Source organism: Pseudophryne corroboree, chromosome 11 (assembly GCF_028390025.1).
Source record: "Pseudophryne corroboree isolate aPseCor3 chromosome 11, aPseCor3.hap2, whole genome shotgun sequence".
In the NCBI taxonomy this organism is placed as follows: domain Eukaryota; kingdom Metazoa; phylum Chordata; class Amphibia; order Anura; family Myobatrachidae; genus Pseudophryne; species Pseudophryne corroboree.
The window spans coordinates 15,522,353-15,537,287 of record NC_086454.1 but is presented as its reverse complement, the minus strand read 5'-3'; the positions used below and the strand labels follow the sequence as shown (position 1 = coordinate 15,537,287).

General features: G+C 49.2%; 1 protein-coding gene across 2 annotated transcripts in view; it reads right to left on the bottom strand.

Annotated features, from left to right (window-relative positions):
• The window catches only part of SLC1A2 (solute carrier family 1 member 2), a 176,199-nt gene that overhangs the window by 151,967 nt on the left and 9,297 nt on the right, over positions 1–14,935 (bottom strand). The window lies entirely within an intron of this gene.

Here is a 14,935-nt window from a genome sequence, read left to right as displayed (position 1 = left end):
CGCCATCAGCCACTCCGACTCCCCGGCCGCAGTGCAGAGTGAACAACTGCTGCCACAGGCATAGACATTAGGAGGGTGGTGCAGGAGAAGGCTTCATAGCCCTCCCTGCCCCGCGTACACAGACCCGCCGCCTCCTCCACGCACATCCAGCTGTCCGCTCTCCTGCTGTGACAGGAGCCGAGTGCTGCAGTGACGTCATCTCCGGCAGCACTCGCCTCCTGTCACACAGCCGGCACACACACTCCAGTCTCCGGGGGCTGCCAGCATCTACAGGCAAGCTGGAAACACCCCCGGAGCGAGCGAGAATATACCCGCGAGGCCACGCCCCTTTTCATCCACCACGCTGCACGAGCAGGGGGGGAATGTGTGTAATAGTAGCACAGACTGTCTCTGAACATTGTACTGTTTACCAGCTTGCAGCAGCCGCCCACAGCCCCAACGGTGAGTCCCTCCGGCCATCCTACCCACTGTATCTATGTCTGGTCACCACTTTGCAAATGTCTCCGCTAATGGTGTCCACCCTCTCCACTACTTTCCCCCCCCCCCCCCTCTCTTCATCAGCTTCCTCACTGGGGACCCTCCCTACCGCCCCGCGTCTCTGCGTCCCCTCCGTGCCGCCCCGCGTCTCTGCATCCCCTCCCTACCGCCCGCGTCTCTGTATCCCCTCCCTACCGCCCCGCGACTCTCTATCCCCTCCCTACCGCCCCGCGTCTCTATATCCCCTCCCTACCGCCCGCATCTCTCTGTCCCCTCCCTACCGCCCGCGACTCTCTATCCCCTCCCTACCGCCCCGCGACTCTCTATCCCCTCCCTACCGCCCGCATCTCTGTCCCCTCCCTACCGCCCGCGTCTCTCTGTCCCCTCCCTACCGCCCCGCGTCTCTGTCCCCTCCCTACCGCCCCGCGTCTCTCTATCTCCTCCCTACCGCCCCGCGTCTCTATCCCCTCCCTACCGCCCCGCGTCTCTCTGTCCCCTCCCTACCGCCCCGCGTCTCTCTGTCCCCTCCCTACCGCCCACATCTCTCTGTCCCCTCCCTACCGCCCGCATCTCTCTGTCCCCTCCCTACCGCCCGCGTCTCTGTCCCCTCCCTACCGCCCGCGTCTCTCTGTCCCCTCCCTACCGCCCCGCGTCTCTGTCCCCTCCCTACCGCCCCGCGTCTCTCTATCTCCTCCCTACCGCCCCACGTCTCTATCCCCTCCCTACCGCCCCGCGTCTCTCTGTCCCCTCCCTACCGCCCCGCGTCTCTCTGTCCCCTCCCTACGGCCCCGCGTCTCTCTGTCCCCTCCCTACGGCCCCGCGTCTCTCTGTCCCCTCCCTACGGCCCCGCGTCTCTCTATCCCCTCCCTACGGCCCCGCGTCTCTCTATCCCCTCCCTATGGCCCGCGTCTCTGTCCACTCCCTACCGCCCCGCGTCTCTGTATCCCCTCCCTACCGCCCCGCGTCTCTGTATCCTCTCCCTACCGCCCCGCGTCTCTGTATCCCCTCCCTACCCCCGTGTCCCATACAGGGTCCATACCACCGGCTCCTCGATAACTCCCTGACAAACCCTCACCAGGAGGACAGGAGCCATAACCCCCTGCGGTGCCCCCCGTAGTTACCGGTATATCGGTGATGCTCCGCTGTGCCGCCTTCTCCCTATCCCTCACACAGCAAGCGCAGGGCGCAAGCCCAGCACCGAGCACATGACCGTGCTGCCCATGGCCATTGGCCCTGGGAGCAGCTCCAGCCTGCGCCCTCTCCTCCTACTGCACCTGAGGGGGGCGCGCATATAGTGCATGCAGATGGGACTGGTGCACCTGCGGCCGCGTGGAGACATTGCGTGCGCAACATGTCCGCGTTGCTACACCTGAAGGATGGTACGGTGTAGAGAGAGGACACAGCTGCCCCTGTTCCGCATTGTACCAGCACTCCCCTCTGTGTCTAATGACACCATTTACCTCTTCATGCGGGTATGTCTATACCACATATATCCTTATCCGTGTCCTATATATTGTTACACATAACATCACATAGTTATAGGTCCCGCACCCCCCCCCACCTGCATCCACCCCCCCTCCACCCGCAGCATCTACATACTCCCTGCCTCATCCGCCACCCCCCCTCGCACCCGCTACATTCTGTACATCGTGCCCCGCTGTTCACGCCATCGCAAGGGGCTACGCCCCCTTCACCATCGGAAGCACTTTCGTCTTGCAATATTTAACCACTAACAAACCTAGGAAGGCAGGTAATACTCCATATAATACAAATATTGAACCCCAGCGACGCGTGCAGGGGTTAAGGGGGCGTAGCCCCTTTCGACGGTGTGAAGAGCGCCCGTAGGGCGCGATGAAGCGCCTAGTATATATATATATATATATATATATATATACACACACACACATATACATACATACATATATATACATACATAAAAAATACACACATGTGCACATACAACGAACACATATACATACACAACCACATGCAGTTACATAATTCATAATTAACAGAAATATTAGAACATTGAGTGTATAACTATAAGAATGAGACAATATCAATTCCCTCATTCAACCCATTTGGGACCAATGTATCAAGCTAAAAAATCCAAAAGGATTCTCGTTTAGACAATTGTAAATCTCTACTGCCTCCTCTAGAATTTTCTTTAACTTGTTCTAGAATCGAAAATTTCAAGCTGCTAACTTCTGAATTATGAAAATTTTCAAAATGTTTAGGCAGACTATGAGTTTGAATTTTATTTTTTATATTTCTAAGGTGCTCTTGAATGCGAAGTTTTAGCATTCTTATTGTTTTTAGAGATGAGCGCCGGAAATTTTTCGGGTTTTGTGTTTTGGTTTTGGGTTCGGTTCCGCGGCCGTGTTTTGGGTTCGACCGCGTTTTGGCAAAACCTAACCGAATTTTTTTTGTCGGATTCGGGTGTGTTTTGGATTCGGGTGTTTTTTTCCAAAAAACCTAAAAAAACAGCTTAAATCATAGAATTTGGGGGTCATTTTGATCCCAAAGTATTATTAACCTCAAAAACCATCATTTCCACTCATTTTCAGTCTATTCTGAATACCTCACACCTCACAATATTATTTTTAGTCCTAAAATTTGCACCGAGGTCGCTGGATGACTAAGCTAAGCGACCCTAGTGGCCGACACAAACACCTGGCCCATCTAGGAGTGGCACTGCAGTGTCACGCAGGATGTCCCTTCCAAAAAACCCTCCCCAAACAGCACATGACGCAAAGAAAAAAAGAGGCGCAATGAGGTAGCTGTGTGAGTAAGATAAGCGACCCTAGTGGCCGACACAAACACCGGGCCCATCTAGGAGTGGCACTGCAGTGTCACGCAGGATGTCCCTTCCAAAAAATCCTCCCCAAACAGCACATGACGCAAAGAAAAAAAGAGGCGCAATGAGGTAGCTGTGTGAGTAAGATAAGCGACCCTAGTGGCCGACACAAACACCGGGCCCATCTAGGAGTGGCACTGCAGTGTCACGCAGGATGTCCCTTCCAAAAAACCCTCCCCAAACAGCACATGACGCAAAGAAAAAAAGAGGCGCAATGAGGTAGCTGTGTGAGTAAGATAAGCGACCCTAGTGGCCGACACAAACACCGGGCCCATCTAGGAGTGGCACTGCAGTGTCACGCAGGATGTCCCTTCCAAAAAACCCTCCCCAAACAGCACATGACGCAAAGAAAAAAAGAGGCGCAATGAGGTAGCTGTGTGAGTAAGATAAGCGACCCTAGTGGCCGACACAAACACCGGGCCCATCTAGGAGTGGCACTGCAGTGTCACGCAGGATGTCCCTTCCAAAAAACCCTCCCCAAACAGCACATGACGCAAAGAAAAAAAGAGGCGCAATGAGGTAGCTGTGTGAGTAAGATAAGCGACCCTAGTGGCCGACACAAACACCGGGCCCATCTAGGAGTGGCACTGCAGTGTCACGCAGGATGGCCCTTCCAAAAAACACTCCCCAAACAGCACATGACGCAAAGAAAGAAAGAGGCGCAATGAGGTAGCTGTGTGAGTAAGATAAGCGACCCTAGTGGCCGACACAAACACCGGGCCCATCTAGGAGTGGCACTGCAGTGTCACGCAGGATGGCCCTTCCAAAAAACCCTCCCCAAACAGCACATGACGCAAAGAAAAAAAGAGGCGCAATGAGGTAGCTGTGTGAGTAAGATAAGCGACCCTAGTGGCCGACACAAACACCGGGCCCATCTAGGAGTGGCACTGCAGTGTCACGCAGGATGTCCCTTCCAAAAAACCCTCCCCAAACAGCACATGACGCAAAGAAAAAAAGAGGCGCAATGAGGTAGCTGTGTGAGTAAGATAAGCGACCCTAGTGGCCGACACAAACACCGGGCCCATCTAGGAGTGGCACTGCAGTGTCACGCAGGATGGCCCTTCCAAAAAACACTCCCCAAACAGCACATGACGCAAAGAAAAATTAAAGAAAAAAGAGGTGCAAGATGGAATTGTCCTTGGGCCCTCCCACCCACCCTTATGTTGTATAAACAGGACATGCACACTTTAACCAACCCATCATTTCAGTGACAGGGTCTGCCACACGACTGTGACTGATATGACGGGTTGGTTTGGACCCCCACCAAAAAAGAAGCAATTAATCTCTCCTTGCACAAACTGGCTCTACAGAGGCAAGATGTCCACCTCATCATCATCCTCCGATATATCACCGTGTACATCCCCCTCCTCACAGATTATCAATTCGTCCCCACTGGAATCCACCATCTCAGCTCCCTGTGTACTTTGTGGAGGCAATTGCTGCTGGTCAATGTCTCCGCGGAGGAATTGATTATAATTCATTTTAATGAACATCATCTTCTCCACATTTTCTGGATGTAACCTCGTACGCCGATTGCTGACAAGGTGAGCGGCGGCACTAAACACTCTTTCGGAGTACACACTTGTGGGAGGGCAACTTAGGTAGAATAAAGCCAGTTTGTGCAAGGGCCTCCAAATTGCCTCTTTTTCCTGCCAGTATAAGTACGGACTGTGTGACGTGCCTACTTGGATGCGGTCACTCATATAATCCTCCACCATTCTTTCAATGTTGAGAGAATCATATGCAGTGACAGTAGACGACATGTCCGTAATCGTTGTCAGGTCCTTCAGTCCGGACCAGATGTCAGCATCAGCAGTCGCTCCAGACTGCCCTGCATCACAGCCAGCGGGTGGGCTCGGAATTCTGAGCCTTTTCCTCGCACCCCCAGTTGCGGGAGAATGTGAAGGAGGAGATGTTGACAGGTCGCGTTCCGCTTGACTTGACAATTTTGTCACCAGCAGGTCTTTCAACCTCAGCAGACTTGTGTCTGCCGGAAAGAGAGATCCAAGGTAGGCTTTAAATCTAGGATCGAGCACGGTGGCCAAAATGTAGTGCTCTGATTTCAACAGATTGACCACCCGTGAATCCTTGTTAAGCGAATTAAAGGCTCCATCCACAAGTCCCACATGCCTAGCGGAATCGCTCCGTGTTAGCTCCTCCTTCAATGTCTCCAGCTTCTTCTGCAAAAGCCTGATGAGGGGAATGACCTGACTCAGGCTGGCAGTGTCTGAACTGACTTCACGTGTGGCAAGTTCAAAGGGCATCAGAACCTTGCACAACGTTGAAATCATTCTCCACTGCGCTTGAGACAGATGCATTCCACCTCCTATATCGTGCTCAATTGTATAGGCTTGAATGGCCTTTTGCTGCTCCTCCAACCTCTGAAGCATATAGAGGGTTGAATTCCACCTCGTTACCACTTCTTGCTTCAGATGATGGCAGGGCAGGTTCAGTAGTTTTTGGTGGTGCTCCAGTCTTCTGTACGTGGTGCCTGTACGCCGAAAGTGTCCCGCAATTCTTCTGGCCACCGACAGCATCTCTTGCACGCCCCTGTCGTTTTTAAAAAAATTCTGCACCACCAAATTCAAGGTATGTGCAAAACATGGGACGTGCTGGAATTTGCCCATATTTAATGCACACACAATATTGCTGGCGTTGTCCGATGCCACAAATCCACAGGAGAGTCCAATTGGGGTAAGCCATTCCGCGATGATCTTCCTCAGTTGCCGTAAGAGGTTTTCAGCTGTGTGCGTATTATGGAAAGCGGTGATACAAAGCGTAGCCTGCCTAGGAAAGAGTTGGCGTTTGCGAGATGCTGCTACTGGTGCCGCCGCTGCTGTTCTTGCGGCGGGAGTCCATACATCTACCCAGTGGGCTGTCACAGTCATATAGTCCTGACCCTGCCCTGCTCCACTTGTCCACATGTCCGTGGTTAAGTGGACATTGGGTACAACTGCATTTTTTAGGACACTGGTGAGTCTTTTTCTGACGTCCGTGTACATTCTCGGTATCGCCTGCCTAGAGAAATGGAACCTAGATGGTATTTGGTAACGGGGGCACACTGCCTCAATAAATTGTCTAGTTCCCTGTGAACTAACGGCGGATACCGGACGCACGTCTAACACCAACATAGTTGTCAAGGCCTCAGTTATCCGCTTTGCAGCAGGATGACTGCTGTGATATTTCATCTTCCTCGCAAAGGACTGTTGAACAGTCAATTGCTTACTGGAAGTAGTACAAGTGGGCTTACAACTTCCCCTCTGGGATGACCATCGACTCCCAGCAGCAACAACAGCAGCGCCAGCAGCAGTAGGCGTTACACGCAAGGATGCATCGGAGGAATCCCAGGCAGGAGAGGACTCGTCAGAATTGCCAGTGACATGGCCTGCAGGACTATTGGCATTCCTGGGGAAGGAGGAAATTGACACTGAGGGAGTTGGTGGGGTGGTTTGCGTGAGCTTGGTTACAAGAGGAAGGGATTTACTGGTCAGTGGACTGCTTCCGCTGTCGCCCAAAGTTTTTGAACTTGTCACTGACTTATTATGAATGCGCTGCAGGTGACGTATAAGGGAGGATGTTCCGAGGTGGTTAACGTCCTTACCCCTACTTATTACAGCTTGACAAAGGCAACACACGGCTTGACACCTGTTGTCCGCATTTCTGTTGAAATACTTCCACACCGAAGAGCTGATTTTTTTGGTATTTTCACCAGGCATGTCAGTGGCCATATTCCTCCCACGGACAACAGGTGTCTCCCCGGGTGCCTGACTTAAACAAACCACCTCACCATCAGAATCCTCCTGGTCAATTTCCTCCCCAGCGCCAGCAACACCCATATCCTCCTCATCCTGGTGTACTTCAACACTGACATCTTCAATCTGACTATCAGGAACTGGACTGCGGGTGCTCCTTCCAGCACTTGCAGGGGGCGTGCAAATGGTGGAAGGCGCATGCTCTTCACGTCCAGTGTTGGGAAGGTCAGGCATCGCAACCGACACAATTGGACTCTCCTTGTGGATTTGGGATTTCGAAGAACGCACAGTTCTTTGCGGTGCTTTTGCCAGCTTGAGTCTTTTCAGTTTTCTAGCGAGAGGCTGAGTGCTTCCATCCTCATGTGAAGCTGAACCACTAGCCATGAACATAGGCCAGGGCCTCAGCCGTTCCTTGCCACTCCGTGTGGTAAATGGCATATTGGCAAGTTTACGCTTCTCCTCCGACAATTTTATTTTAGGTTTTGGAGTCCTTTTTTTACTGATATTTGGTGTTTTGGATTTGACATGCTCTGTACTATGACATTGGGCATCGGCCTTGGCAGACGACGTTGCTGGCATTTCATCGTCTCGGCCATGACTAGTGGCAGCAGCTTCAGCACGAGGTGGAAGTGGATCTTGATCTTTCCCTAATTTTGGAACCTCAACATTTTTGTTCTCCATATTTTAATAGGCACAACTAAAAGGCACCTCAGGTAAACAATGGAGATGGATGGATACTAGTATACAATTATGGATGGACTGCCGAGTGCCGACACAGAGGTAGCTACAGCCGTGAACTACCGTACTGTGTCTGCTGCTAATATAGACTGGTTGATAATGAGATGTAGTATGTATAAAGAAGAAGGAAAAAAAAAACCACGGGTAGGTGGTATACAATTATGGATGGACTGCCGAGTGCCGACACAGAGGTAGCTACAGCCGTGGACTACCGTACTGTACTGTGTCTGCTGCTAATATAGACTGGTTGATAATGAGATGTAGTATGTATAAAGAAGAAAAAAAAAAAACCACAGGTAGGTGGTATACAATTATGGATGGACTGCCGAGTGCCGACACAGAGATAGCTACAGCCGTGGACTACCGTACTGTACTGTGTCTGCTGCTAATATAGACTGGATGATAATGAGATGTAGTATGTATAAAGAAGAAAGAAAAAAAAAACCACGGGTAGGTGGTATACAATTATGGATGGACTGCCGAGTGCCGACACAGAGATAGCTACAGCCGTGGACTACCGTACTGTACTGTGTCTGCTGCTAATATAGACTGGATGATAATGAGATGTAGTATGTATAAAGAAGAAAGAAAGAAAAAACCACGGGTAGGTGGTATACAATTATGGATGGACTGCCGACACAGAGGTAGCTACAGCCGTGGACTACCGTACTGTACTGTGTCTGCTGCTAATATAGACTGGATGATAATGAGATGTAGTATGTATAAAGAAGAAAGAAAAAAAAAACCACGGGTAGGTGGTATACAATTATGGATGGACTGCCGAGTGCTGACACAGAGGTAGCTACAGCCGTGAACTACCGTACTGTGTCTGCTGCTAATATAGACTGGTTGATAATGAGATGTATGTATAAAGAAGAAAGAAAAAAAAAACCACGGGTAGGTGGTATACAATTATGGATGGACTGCCGAGTGCCGACACAGAGGTAGCTACAGCCGTGGACTACCGTACTGTACTGTGTCTGCTGCTAATATAGACTGGTTGATAATGAGATGTAGTATGTATAAAGAAGAAAGAAAAAAAAAACCATGGGTAGGTGGTATACAATTATGGATGGACTGCCGAGTGCCGACACAGAGATAGCTACAGCCGTGGACTACCGTACTGTACTGTGTCTGCTGCTAATATAGACTGGATGATAATAAGATGTAGTATGTATAAAGAAGAAAGAAAAAAAAACCACGGGTAGGTGGTATACAATTATGGATGGACTGCCGAGTGCCGACACAGAGATAGCTACAGCCGTGGACTACCGTACTGTACTGTGTCTGCTGCTAATATAGACTGGATGATAATGAGATGTAGTATGTATAAAGAAGAAAGAAAAAAACAACCACGGGTAGGTGGTATACAATTATGGATGGACTGCCGAGTGCCGACACGGAGGTAGCTACAGCCGTGGACTACCGTACTGTACTGTGTCTGCTGCTAATATAGACTGGTTGATAATGAGATGTAGTATGTATAAAGAAGAAAGAAAAAAAAAACCACGGGTAGGTGGTATACAATTATGGATGGACTGCCGAGTGCCGACACAGAGGTAGCTACAGCCGTGAACTACCGTACTGTGTCTGCTGCTAATATAGACTGGTTGATAATGAGATGTAGTATGTATAAAGAAGAAAGAAAAAAAAACCACGGGTAGGTGGTATACAATTATGGATGGACTGCCGAGTGCCGACACAGAGGTAGCTACAGCCGTGGACTACCGTACTGTACTGTGTCTGCTGCTAATATAGACTGGTTGATAATGAGATGTAGTATGTATAAAGAAGAAAGAAAAAAAAAACCACGGGTAGGTGGTATACAATTATGGATGGACTGCCGAGTGCCGACACAGAGATAGCTACAGCCGTGGACTACCGTACTGTACTGTGTCTGCTGCTAACATAGACTGGATGATAATGAGATGTAGTATGTATAAAGAAGAAAGAAAAAAAAAAACCACGGGTAGGTGGTATACAATTATGGATGGACTGCCGAGTGCCGACACAGAGGTAGCTACAGCCGTGAACTACCGTACTGTGTCTGCTGCTAGTATAGACTGGATGATAAATAATGATATAAAAAATATATATATATCACTACTGCAGCCGGACAGGTATATATTATATAATGACGGACCTGCTGGACACTGTCTGTCAGCAGAATGAGTTTTTTATAGAATAAAAAAACACCACACAAGTCACACGACGAGTGTTTAACTTTTTCAGGCAGACAATCACAATATACTGGTGGTCAGTGTGGTCAGGTCACTGGTCAGTCACACTAGCAGTGGCACTCTGGCAGCAAAAGTGTGCACTGTTTAATATGTACTCCTGGCTCCTGCTATAACCTATAACTGCTCCCCAGTCTCCCCCACAATTAAGCTGTGTGAGCACAGTCAGATATTATACATAGATGATGCAGCACACTGGGCTGAGCACAGATATGGTATGTGACTGAGTCACTGTGTATCGTTTTTTTCAGGCAGAGAACGGATTATATTAAATAATAATAAAACTGCACTGGTGGTCTCACTGGTCAGTCACTAGTATAACTAACTAACTACTATCAGCAAAATTCTGCACTCTCTGAGTACTCCTCCTAAGCTCCAGTAAATGAAGTGTCTCACTCTCACTCTCCTATCTATTTCTAAATGGAGAGGACGCCAGCCACGTCCTCTCCCTATCAATCTCAATGCACGTGTGAAAATGGCGGCGACGCGCGGCTCCTTATATAGAATCCGAGTCTCGCGATAGAATCCGAGCCTCGCGAGAATCCGACAGCATGATGATGACGTTCGGGCGCGCTCGGGTTAACCGAGCAAGGCGGGAAGATCCGAGTCGCTCGGACCCGTGTAAAAAAACCTGAAGTTCGGGCGGGTTCGGATTCCGAGGAACCGAACCCGCTCATCTCGAATTGTTTTCCCTATATATTGGAGATTACATCCACAGGTTATGCGGTAAATTACATACTGAGAGTTGCAATCTAACACCTCTTTATATTTCACCTTTTCCAACTTTCCATTATAATTCAATTTGGGACATATATCAAAATGTTTACAGCATTTTCTACAAATAAAACATCCTGACTTTTTCAAAGGTAGAAAGTTTTTTCCATTTATTTCTAATCTATCAGAAAACCCACTTTCAGGTCGAAGTTCACTGGGTGCTATAATACTCTTCAGATTTTTTGCTCTTCTATACACTACTGTGGGTTTTTCCCAAAGTTTTGGTCCCAAAATGGGATCCTTTAAGACAACCCCCCAGTGTTTTTCCAAACACTTCTTGATTTCCCTGTTTTCTTTATTGAACTGCGTAATAAATGGACGACTCGTTTTGTTCTTAAGTTCTTTTTTCGTATTGGTTGACAATAGGTCTGATCGATCGGCATTATATGCCCGTGTTTGTGCTTCCCTTAGATCTATAGGGGTATAACCTCTTTCTATAAACCTTTCATACAGTTTTTCCGACTGTTCCCAAAATTTCTCAGTTATTGCAACGGCAGTTGTAATAAATACCGAAACGTTGCAATTTGATGGGTTGAGGTCCCATTCATTTATGTAAGTCCTGTGAGTGCCGCTCGTTCATGTTTGCATATATATATATATATATATATATATATATATATATATATATGTTTTGTAGGGAACACGGCCACACCCCCTGTGCAGACCACGCCCCCGGTCAGTACCTGGGCCCAATGCCGCTCTCTCCGGCCCTAGATTTGGACCAGGAAGCATAAACACATTTGCCATTTTTACCAGTCATCTTGTTGCCACTAACAACGGCATTTGGAAACCGTGTAAAGCTGAGGGAGCATTTTGATAGTTTGGAGAAGGGACAGGAGGCCAGCAGAAATGGGGAACTACAAATTTCAGCATAACCTGTCCAAAAGTGGACAACCCTTCAGCTCTAACCATGGACTTAAGTATAACTTTCTGAGGGAGCACAGTGAGCTGGTACTTTAAGTAAGAGTTCTTCATCCTGGAATTATACTGTCCTCCCAAAACCTACAGCTTCAGAGCGCCGCCAACTGTCACTTCATTATACTGTAGGTGCACCCCCTGCATGACGGACACTTGGGGGCAGTTATTACAGAGCTTTATACGGGTTACTTTCAATATTCCGGACGGAATCCTGACACCCATCAGAACACGAGCACCGCAATCCAGAAAACATCAGGAACCTGATGCCAGAATACTGACAGCCGGGATCCCGAAGGTAAGTATACATGGGACTTTAGGTTTAGGCAGCAGGAGAGGGGGACTTTAACCGCCATCTGAGGGGTCAGGGTTACGTTGTGGGGGTAGGGAGGTTAGGGTTGGGCTGCAGCCAGTGGGGGTTAGGGGGGTGACTTAGAATACATAACTCACCCGTCGGGGGTCTTAATCATTGCGGTGCTGGCGTCATTTTCACTACATCCTGCCTATGTACCAAGCTATGGGAACCAGCTGTAGTGGCACTACAAGACTCAGCTTGTTGGTTGGCAGGGCATGCTGGGACTTGTGGTTTCTCATCTGGAAAGTTAGTTTTCTTACTACTTCTAGAAGCCTGTACAGTGCTTTACATTGCTGAGGAGACGCGGAGGGGCCTCGGTATGTGTTTGGCTCCCGCTACCTGTAGATGTACCTACGCCCATGATGTATTGATCCTCCTAATCACACCTGACACACATCGGCTCTGCAATATACTAATAAATGAATTATTTCCAGCCTCACACATCGTGTTTGATGTAGAAATGATTTTGGGTTAGAAGGTCCCCAGGTGTATTGGGCTCGCAGCTGGAGATGTCACCTCCCAGTGTCACGTTGTGTGAGGGGGAGGGGAGCCCCCTGTATCGCTTTGAAGTGGGGATCAGAACTTCACAGACTCTATTGATCTTCCCAGCTCCGGGCACCATGATGGGAATGTAATTTCTTTAGAAGTCCTCCACGTATATAGCACAGAACATGTGTTTCCATATATCTGCCCGGCCCTGATCACCTCAGGTGTTGTACTGTGCATCACGGACGACTTACTGCTATGATCTAAGCATTGCGGATATAGAGCAATACTCTGTGTGGAACTGCTCGTCAGACCTGCCGGTGCACATGGTGCAGACAAATACATGGAAGCCGCAGACTGAGAGTTATATAGTGGGAGGAGCAGGGTCCCCAGCAGCACAGAGTACATCAGGAGATGAGTGATGTGTCAGTGAGGACAGTGCTGCATGTGAAAGGAGCAGTGACATGATATGAGGAGGGGAATGGAGGCAGCAGGAAGTCACAGACTGAGAGTTATATAGTGGGAGGAGCAGGGTCCCCAGCAGCACAGAGTATATCAGGAGATGAGTGATGTGTCAGTGAGGACAGGACTGCATGTGACAGGGGCAGTGACATGATGTGAGAAGGGGAATGGAGGCAGCAGGAAGCCACAGACTGAGAGTTATATAGGGGGAGGAGCAGGGTCCCCAGCAGCACAGAGTATATCAGGAGATGAGTGATGTGTCAGTGAGGACAGGGCTGCATGTGACAGAGGCAGTGACATGATGTGAAGAGGGGAATGGAGGCAGCAGGAAGCCACAGACTGAGAGTTATATAGTGGGAGGAGAAGGGTCCCCAGCAGCACAGAGTATATCAGGAGATGAGTGATCTGTCAGTGAGGACAGGGCTGCATGTGACAGGGGCAGTGACATGATATGAGGAGGGGAATGGAGGCAGCAGGAAGCCACAGACTGAGAGTTATATAGTGGGAGGAGCAGGGTCCCCAGCAGCACAGAGTACATCAGGAGATGAGTGATGTGTCAGTGAGGACAGTGCTGCATGTGAAAGGAGCAGTGACATGATGTGAGGAGGGTAATGGAGGCAGCAGGAAGTCACAGACTGAGAGTTATATAGTGGGAGGAGCAGGGTCCCCAGCAGCACAGAGTATATCAGGAGATGAGTGATGTGTGAGGACGAGGCTGCATGTGACAGGGGCAGTGACATGATGTGAGGAGGGAAATGGAGGCAGCAGGATGTCACAGACTGAGAGTTATATAGTGGGAGGAGCAGGGCCCCCAGCAGCACAGAGTATATCAGGAGATGAGTGATGTGTCAGTGAGGACAGGGCTGCATGTGACAGGGGCAGTGACATGATATGAGGAGGGGAATGGAGGCAGCAGGAAGCCACAGACTGAGAGTTATATAGTGGGAGGAGAAGGTTTCCCAGCAGCACAGAGTATATCAGGAGATGAGTGATGTGTCAATGAGGACAGGGCTGCATGTGACAGGGGTAGTGACATGATGTGAGGAGGGGAATGGAGGCAGCAGGAAGCCACAGACTGAGAGTTATATAGTGGAAGGAGCAGGGTCCCTAGCAGCACAGAGTATATCAGGAGATGAGTGATGTGTCAGTGAGGACAGGGCTGCATGTGACAGGGGCAGTGACATGATGTGAGGAGGGGAATGGAGGCAGCAGGAAACCACAGACTGAGAGTTATATAGTGGGAGGAGCAGGGTCTCCAGCAGCACAGAGTATATCAGGAGATGAGTGATGTGTCAGTGAGAACAGGGCTGCATGTGACAGGGGCAGTGACATGATGTGAGGAGGGGAATGGAGGCAGCAGGAAGCCACAGACTGAGAGTTATATAGTGGGAGGAGCAGGGTCCCCAGCAGCACAGAGTATATCAGGAGATGAGTGATGTGTCAGTGAGAACAGGGCTGCATGTGAAGAGGGGAATGTAGGCAGCAGGAATCCACCAACTGAGAATTATACAGTGTAAGGAGTAGGGTAAAAGCAGCACAGAGTATGTCAGGCTCCTGTCTTTGATACAGCAACATTCATACATTCATTTTGCAGTTTATCTAACTGTATTTTTGCATAATCTGGTCTGAGGTGAATTTATAGTGATGACTTTGCTGATTATTCCAGTGCAATTACATTACTGCTGTTATTACGAAACACTTTGGACTATTAGGCTGTTTTTTATATTAATAGTAAGAATAAAAAGGACATTAGGTGCTCCTCAGTGATATATGCAGTAAGATACCGCGCAGCTTGGAGTCTTCAGCAAGACATATCTACAACATGACAGCTCAGCGTCCATAATCATACGTCCAATTAGTTGTCACCATGGCACAGTAATGT